The sequence below is a fragment of the Nicotiana tabacum genome, chromosome 8 (genome assembly GCF_000715075.1).
Source record: "Nicotiana tabacum cultivar K326 chromosome 8, ASM71507v2, whole genome shotgun sequence".
NCBI classification, from domain to species: Eukaryota; Viridiplantae; Streptophyta; class Magnoliopsida; order Solanales; family Solanaceae; genus Nicotiana; species Nicotiana tabacum.
In genome coordinates, this window is record NC_134087.1 from 72,531,560 (window position 1) to 72,540,335 (window position 8,776).

The window sequence follows — 8,776 nt, forward strand, 5'->3', positions numbered from 1 at the left end:
AAAGTCAAAATCACCCCCGGGCCCACATGGTCGAAACCCGAGGTTTGGACCAAAACCCGTTTACCCATTCCCCCACGAATCCAAATGTATAATTTGTTTTGAAATCGGACCCCAAATTGAGGTCCAAATACCCAATTTTTAGAAAAACCTAGGTTCTACCCAAAACACCCATTTTCCCTCATGAAAATCTTTGATTTTAAGTTGAAATCATGTTAAAAGATGTTAAGGAGTGAAGAAAATGAGTTAGAAATCACTTACCAATTGTTTTTGGGAAGAAACGTTTTTTAGAAAATTGCCTCTTATGTTTTGGGGTTTTGAAAATTGTAAAAATAACTGAAATTCACGTGAACTTATACCCCTCTGAAGCCCCCACCGCGCACCGCGCTATGCCGACCGCGCCGCGTTGGCCCCTCTTGAAGACCTGCGGATCTTTGCCCCGCGAGGACCGCGCAAAGCTGACCGCGGCCTCACAGCACCCACCGCGGACCGCGCAAAGGCGACCGCGGCCGCACGCGATTCCTCGCGGGCCGCGCTAAAGGGTTTAGAGGCCTGCAATATCTGTTCTTTTAAGCCTACAGCATCCCGGAACCTACTCGGAACTCATCCGAGCCCTCGAAGCTCTAACCCAAGTATGCACACTACCTCAAAAGCACTCTAAGAACATATTCGTGTGATCAAATCATCAATATAACATCATGAACATCGAATTAAGCCTCAAGATCAATGAATTTTTCTCAGATTTCCTTTTAAACATCAATTTCCCGATTAGGGTCCGGATCATGTCAAACGACGTCCGTTTTTAACCAAACTTTACATGAGTGATTCAAAACATATATAAGACTTGTACCGGGTACCGGAACCAAAATACGGGCCCGATACCATAGTCTTCTAATCAAATTTCATTATTTATTTCCTTAATTATTTCAAGAAAATAATTTCACTCAAAAATTCATTTCTTGGGCTTGGGACCTCGGAATCCGATTCCAGGCATATGCCCAAGTCAAATATTTTCCCACGTACCTTCCGATACCGTCGAATCACGGGTCCGGGTCCGTTTACCCAAAATGTTGACCGAAGTCAAATTTATTCATTTTAATATCAAAACTTAGGATTTTTCACAGAATTTCATGTTTAAGCTTTCCGTCTACGCGCCCGGACTGTGCACGTAAATCGAGGCAACCCTAAGTGAGGTTTTCAAGGCCTCGGAGACATAGAATTCAATTAGCAACCGGTGATGACCCTTTGGGTAGTCACAACCGAACAATTTTTTAAAATGAATTTTCACTGTTACTTTGGCTTAGTTGAGACAGTAGAGAATTATATCCAGAAAATTATATTATTATTTTCCAACATGCAGTTCCCCTTCTTTTTTGGTCTCTAGAGAAGATCGAGGCTGGCAACAAAATTATACATATCTAAGATAGTTCCAAGCTCTCTTTATGAAAGTGATTGTCTTTAAGGTCTCAACGGATTCAGGAATTCTTCTTTAGTAAGATAAACATAAACATTTTCAACATGTGTTTTTCTATTTTTTCAATTCTTTCTCTTTCATCCTTTCCAAATTGATGAAAACAGTAGAAAGACGGTAAAGTATACATAAAGATATATCTTCTAATTTACCATCCAAAATACAAAAAAGATAGGAAGGCTAAAAGATATTTAAAAAATTCAAATATTGAAGTAAGGAAGATCATATATAACAACAGAAACCTGCCTGAAAATAAAATGTGCATCCTTGTTTTTATGTCAGTATCTAGTTTTCTGCAATTACCAAAAGGCTAAAAAGATCAAGACCCGCAATCAACTAATAGAAAAAGAAAGCAGTAAGCTCTTTGATAAACATTTCAATCAAATGAGGTGTGAAGTATACTGCTTGTTTGTTCACTCTATTTTTACATTAAAGACTGGGATTAGTATCTACAGTATCATACATGAAAGCACGCAAATGTATGACTATGACATAACCTATAGTTGTGATGACTCAAAATGTCATCTTTAATTTAAATAATTATCTCGATATTTTAAGACCTTGAAAAGTGCTACCAATAAATCCTCGTCTTGCATGCGCAGTCCGTATAATTTTCCAGAAGGTTCTTATGTGAAAAATAGATTAAATTGTGAACTAGAGCTTTAAAACTCAATTGAGTTGACTTCGGTCAACATTTTGGGCAAACAAACCCGGATAAAAGTTTTGACTATTCTGGTAGTTCCGTATCGTGATTTGGGATATGGTCATATGCTCGAAATCGAATTTGGAGGTCCCTCGATATTAACGGAATCTAGAAATCTAAGGTTAAAGATTTCTTAAGTTGACCGAAGAGTTGACTTTTTGATATCGGGGTCGGAATCCAGTTCTGAAAATTTTCATAGCTTCATTATGTCATTTATGACTGATGTGCAGAATTTGAAGTCAATCGGACTTGATTTGATAGGTTTTTGCATCGAATATAGAAGTTGGACGTTCTTAGTTTCATTAGGCTTGAATTGGGGTGTGATTCACGATTTTAGCATTATTTGATGCGATTTGAGGTTTCGACTAAGTCCGTATCACATTTTAGGACTTGTTTGTGTATTTTGTTGAAGTCCCGAGGGCCTCGGGTGGATTTCGGAAGGTTAACGGATATAAAAAGGCTGCTGAATTTTCTTTTTGGACAGCTGTTGATTTTTTTTCCACAGCATGTGAACAGTACCCGTAAACAGTACCCGAACTTTTTCTGGACAGAATGTTTTCTGAAAATGGGGCTTCGTCCCATTTCCATTTTTATCAAATTGGAGCTCGGGGAGAGGCGATTTTCGGGAGATTTTCAGAGAAAACAACGGGGTAAGTGTTCTTAACTTAATTTTGGTATTACCCGAATATATTACTAGTTTTGGCATTAAATTTGTGAATTTAGTTGGAAGAGTTTGAAAACCCTCTCGGATAGATTTGAGGATTTGAGGGTCGAAATATTATCGAAATTTAGTAATTTTGGTATGGTTAGACTCGGGGTTGGATGAGGTTTCATATTTTGCAACTTTCATTGAATTCCGAGACGTGGGCCCCACGGGCGAATTTTTAGTGCAATTTCGGATTTTTAATGAAAAATGTAGAATTTCATATAGAATTAATTCCTATAATTTTCATTGACTGAATCGAATTGTTTATGACTAGATTTGAGAATTTCGGGCACGAATTCGCGAGGCAAAGGCTTGTTGGAATTTTGAATTGGTTGCAAAGCGAGGTAAGTGTTTGGTTTAACCTTACCTTGAGGGATTAGGAGTTTTGTCTTATTTGCTACATATTAATTGTGGAGTACGACGTATAGGCATGGTGACGAATATCTATACGTTGGTGTCAAGCATGCCCATGAGTTTTGTATTATAATTTTTATAACTCCGTTGTGGTTTATTGCGCTTCATATGTTATTATCACCATTGGTCCCTTGCCGGGATGTTTGTTTTGATAGTATTGTTCCCTTGCCGAGAAGTTGTTATATTGCCCCGTGAATCTTGTATTATAATTGTTATGACTCCGTTGTGGTTTATTGCGCTTCATATGTTATTATCACCATTGTTCCCTTGTCGGGATGTTTGTTTGATATTATTGTTCCCTTGCCGGGATGTTGTTGAAATATATGGTTCCCTTGCCGGGATGTTGTTGAAATATATGGTTCCCTTGCCGGGAAGTTGTTATATTGCTCTTGTTCTCTTGCCGGAATTCCTTGTGATTATTGTTGGCTTGTAACTGGGAGCGGGTGGTACACCTACCACAAGATATAATGAAATGGGAGCGGGTGGTACGCCTACTACAAGATATAATGAAATGGGAGTGGGTGGTACGCCTAAAATGAGATACATGAAATGGGTGCGGGTGACACGCCTGCCACGAGATACAGGAAATGGGATCGGTTGCACGCTTGCAACAAGATGTGAAAGGAAAGTTAAATCTGCCTTTGTTTTCCTTATTCTTGTTAGTGGTTGGATTTTGATTCCTTTATTATCTCTTGATATTCTATTTTTTACCTTTTTTTTATATGTTCAATACTCCAAATTTCAACAATTGTTACATTTTTAATTCAATTGATTTCTCAACTAAATTTTCCTTAAACCATTTGAGGTTGTACTTTACTTAAAAAGGAATTTCTACTATGTTTTGATTTATTGATTTCTCGTGTTAAAGGTAATGATTCATTCGATATTGTACTTTAATTGAAAATGGTATCTTCTTTATCAAATGATTTCTAAAAATAACTTCATCTTTTCATGTTGATTTCCTAATTGGGTTGGAAGCTGTACTCTACTTTATGTTAAGTGAATGAGGGGTCACAAGGTGACCTTTACTCAAAAAAATTATATTCGAAAGATGCTTATTTGAAAGATATTTATTTAAAGGAAATATATTTGAAATATATTCATTGAAAAGCATATTATCTTAGAGATTATTACTTGAAGGATTTATAGGCGAAAGATTTATATTTGAAGGACTTGATAAATTGATTGCACTTGTATCTATTATTTGTTGAGAAACATTTATGCTGTTCTTGTTGCTTGCTATTTATATAACTGGCTGATCATTGTTGCCATCATTGTTATCTGCTTCCTATTATTTTGTACGCTATATTGCACAGGTTTATTTGGTAGTCTGGTCCTAGCCTCGTCACTACTTCGCCGAGGTTAGACTAGGCACTTACCAGCACATGGGGTCGGTTGTGCTGATACTACACTCTGCACTGTGTGCAGATACTGATACCGGAGTGTTTGGACATCAGTGAGGGTGTTGTCTTCAGCCCACACATGCGACACGATGTAGTCCTCCAGACGTCTGTGGGCCTTGGCGTCACCTCCTATCTTTTCATTTATCATGTTTCCTTTACTCATTTCAAAAACAATGTATATTTTATCTTTCAGACTTTGTATGTAGTTTTCTTAGACCGGCTGTGAAGTCGTTACACAAAATTTTGGGTAGAGTTATATTTTGACTTCCGCAGTTTTGTATTAAGATAAATTGTCAGATTTCGTTTTCCGCTTAATTATTTTTGCTATTTGCATGATATCTACTCATCACTGATAATGGTTTAAAATTGGAAAAGGTTAAGTAATTAGATTAACTTGGCTTGCCTAGCTTTCACCAGTAGGTGCCATCACGACTCTCGAGGGTGGGAAATTCGGGTCGTGACAAGTTGGTATCAAAGCTCTAGGTTACATGGGTCTCACAGTTCACAGACAAGCTTAGTAGAGTCTGAGGGGTCGGTACGGAGACGTCTGTATTTATCCCCCAGAGGCTACAGAGTTAGTAAAAGTTTCACTTCTATTCTTCTCTATCATGCGATTTGTTTCTCTCAATGCTAAATTGAAACCTCTACTCTTGTCCTTTCGCGAATGGCGAGGTCACGTACCACTTCTTCAGCCGAGCAGCAGCACAGGCCGGTGATAGATTAGCTACGTCTTCGGAGGCTTTGTGGAGGTTGGATAAGTTTCACCAAGCCCTTCACTACCACTTTCAGTGGTGCATCTTCTAAGGATCCCCAGGATTATTTAGGCAGCTGTCACGAGGTTCCCAGGAACATGGGGACAGTAGAGACCAATGGGGTCGACTTTGCTACTTTTCGCTCATCTGGATCCGCCAAGACTTGTTGGAGATATTATTGTTTGGTTAGACCAGTTAGGTCATCAGCTTTGACATGGGATCAGTTTTCTCAGCTATTTTGGAGAAGTTTTGTCCTGTCCCTCAGAGAGAGATCTACCCGAGGCAGTTTGTGCGTCTCCAGTAGAGTTCTTTGACTGTTACTCAGTACGAGACCGAGTTTAATAATTTGACTCGTCATGTTCTTCTTATATTTCCCACTGAGAGAGAGAGAGAGAGAGTGAGGAGGTTCATAGGGGGACTCGTTCAGCCGCTCAGTCAGCTAGAGGTGGAGGTAGAGGTATAGAGGTGGAGGTACAGGTACTGTTCTGGTTTGTATCAGAGATGCTTCAGTTTTATTTGATCCGGGATCTATGTACTCCATTACAGTTACTACTCTACTTACACTACCAATTAGGGGTGGAGGAAAAGCGGGTAGATGGCACCTAAGAGGTGGAGACCCGACCCATTGATATATTTGCTATGGTATAGCTGAGGTCGCTACACCAGATGGTGTCATTACAAGTACAATCTTGAGTTATTATAAAGGAAAAATTTCCTTAACTTGATTCGGTTATGAGTATCGAGGCAAGTCCTCCAAATATGCTCTACTCATGAGTGAGCTTCGTAATCTTAAATTTACTTATGTGAATACTCATGTTGGGAGATTATAGGGAGATAGCTATGTCTATCATTATGTGTTAGTCACTAAAAATAGTTGTGATGTGGGTTTTGATGTGATTTCAGGAAAATTGATTTAAATTGCGAATTTTATTCCCTATTGGTGTGAGGGTTCTTTATATGTTGTGATTTTGTTTAGCGGAAATTATTTAGAAGAAAAAAGAAAGGAAATGGAAAATCTCAGTTGGCATAATGTGCATATTACTTATGTACGGAGTTGAGGACGAGATCCTCGTACTTTTATATGATGTGAAATATTCAAACCGGGCTACAAGCTGCGGTGGATGTTATATAAGGACGAGGTCCTTGTGGTGAAAAGTTTATGTGTTTAAATTCTCCCTTTGTGAAATTAAAATTTGTAATATAGTACTTATAGGGAGACATGCCTATGAGGCTTATTTGAAAATTCTTGTATGAATATCTCTGTGCATAATTTGCCAAATTGTATTGTAACTACTGAGTTTTAGCCTACAAGGTGAGAGCGCATGTGGCGTTAAATTGTGACTTGTTAATTCGGGTAAGTAATTATAAGATCTTCATGCCTTGTTGTTAGTAAACGGGAGGTTTAAAATGAAATTTCGTTAACATGATGTTAATTGGCGATGTTGTAATCTATTATGAACAACCATTAAGACCAGAGATGTGGTTATGGTCATACATATGATGCATTTTATGTCAAGATATCATGGTGATAATGTCGTGCTTGTAATGCGGAGGTTAGTGTTATTGATATATACTTTGTGGTGCTTTGTTGGGTTGTGGACATGTTGTTAGAAGTTATTTTGGTATTACTATGACATGTGGATAGGCCCAATTACAGAGGAGACTCTGCCAAAATTTCTGCAAAATTTGGGAGTTAGAAAAATTTGGGATATTCAGATGTGCAAAGAAAGAGATAAGTTACATTATGTGTTTGAGGACAAATTCTACATCTCATTTGAGGATGAATGTGTCACGACCCAAATCCCGGTCGTGATGGCGCCCAACACACTACTAGGCAAGCCCGACCATTATTCAACACTTAACCCAATTTATCAAAAATAGCGGATGGAAATATCAATTAATTCAAGATCAAAGTACTGAAGAGTTTAACAAAATACACAACATAATCTCACTAGGACCCGGCGTCACGAATCTGAGCCTCTAGAGTACAGAATATCATCCTAATACATAGTGTATCCAAAGTCTAATAATGCGGAAATAAAAAAAAAGATAGGATAGGAGGGAAGAAATCAATGCTGCGAACGCCGTACAGCTACCTTGATACTCCCCAAAATGCTGGATCCATTGATCAACTGGATCTACTGTGCCTGAGACTGCCCTGGATCTGCACACAAGGTGCAGGGAGTAAAGTGAGTACTCCGACCCAGTGAGTAATAAAAGTAACTACAGTCCGAAGATAAGAAAACCCAGTAAATACACAAAGTAAGCTAAAATCCAAATATACAGCAACATATGGAACCGAGCAGCTAAACAACAGTATAGATACAAATACATGAATACAATGCAATGCATATGATGGTACATTCCAGTACCCACTGCGGCGTGTAGCCCGAGCCGTCCATATTTATTTATCGTCGACGGCGCTCACTGGGGGTGTGTACAAACTCCGGAGGGGCTCCTACAGCCCAAGCACAATATCTTGGTCAGTCATTGTTGCCTGACCGGTCAGCCATTGTTACCTGACCAATTTATATCATACAGTGCCATTGTTACCACTGTTCAAGTATATCATCTAGTGTCATTGTTACCACTATTTCAAGTATATCACACAGTGTCATTGTTACCACTGTTTCAAGTATATCACACAGTGTCATTGTTACCACTGTTTCAAGTCACTTTATAATCAGTCCAAAAAATAATATAATAAGCCCCTTGGGCATTTACAAAACAGAAGTTCCCAGCCCGGAATACATTTAAAAATATCATTTAAGTTTTCAACACTTAGAATTATGGCTGAGTTTGCAAAACAACATTTAAAACCTTAGACTGAAATTAAATGATATGCAAATCATGCTAAGCAGTAATATCAATCCTCGAAGAATTTACAAATCGGCACAAGGCCCAAACATGGCATCAAGCCCAGTAATATCAATGAAGTATGTGTACCAATCACCAGTATAGTATAAACATCACACGGGATGGGCCAAGTCACAATCCCCAATAGTATCCGACCCTGCACTCGCCATGAAGTGCGTGTCACGCCTCAATATAGTGTTACGATGTGAAAGTCCGGGGTTTCAAACCCTCAGAACAGCATTTACATCTATTACTCACCTCTAACCGGCCGTAGACTAGTCCGCAATGCCCTTTCCTCTTGAATCGACCTCTTCGCACGTCGAATCTAGTCAAAACCACAATGAATACATTACAATAGGCTAAGGGAATATAACCCAATCGAAAAGACTCGAAAAATGTCGAAAATCCCGAAATTAGCAAAACCCGAGCCCTGGACCCACGTCTCAAAATTCAGAAATTTTTACATCAATACGA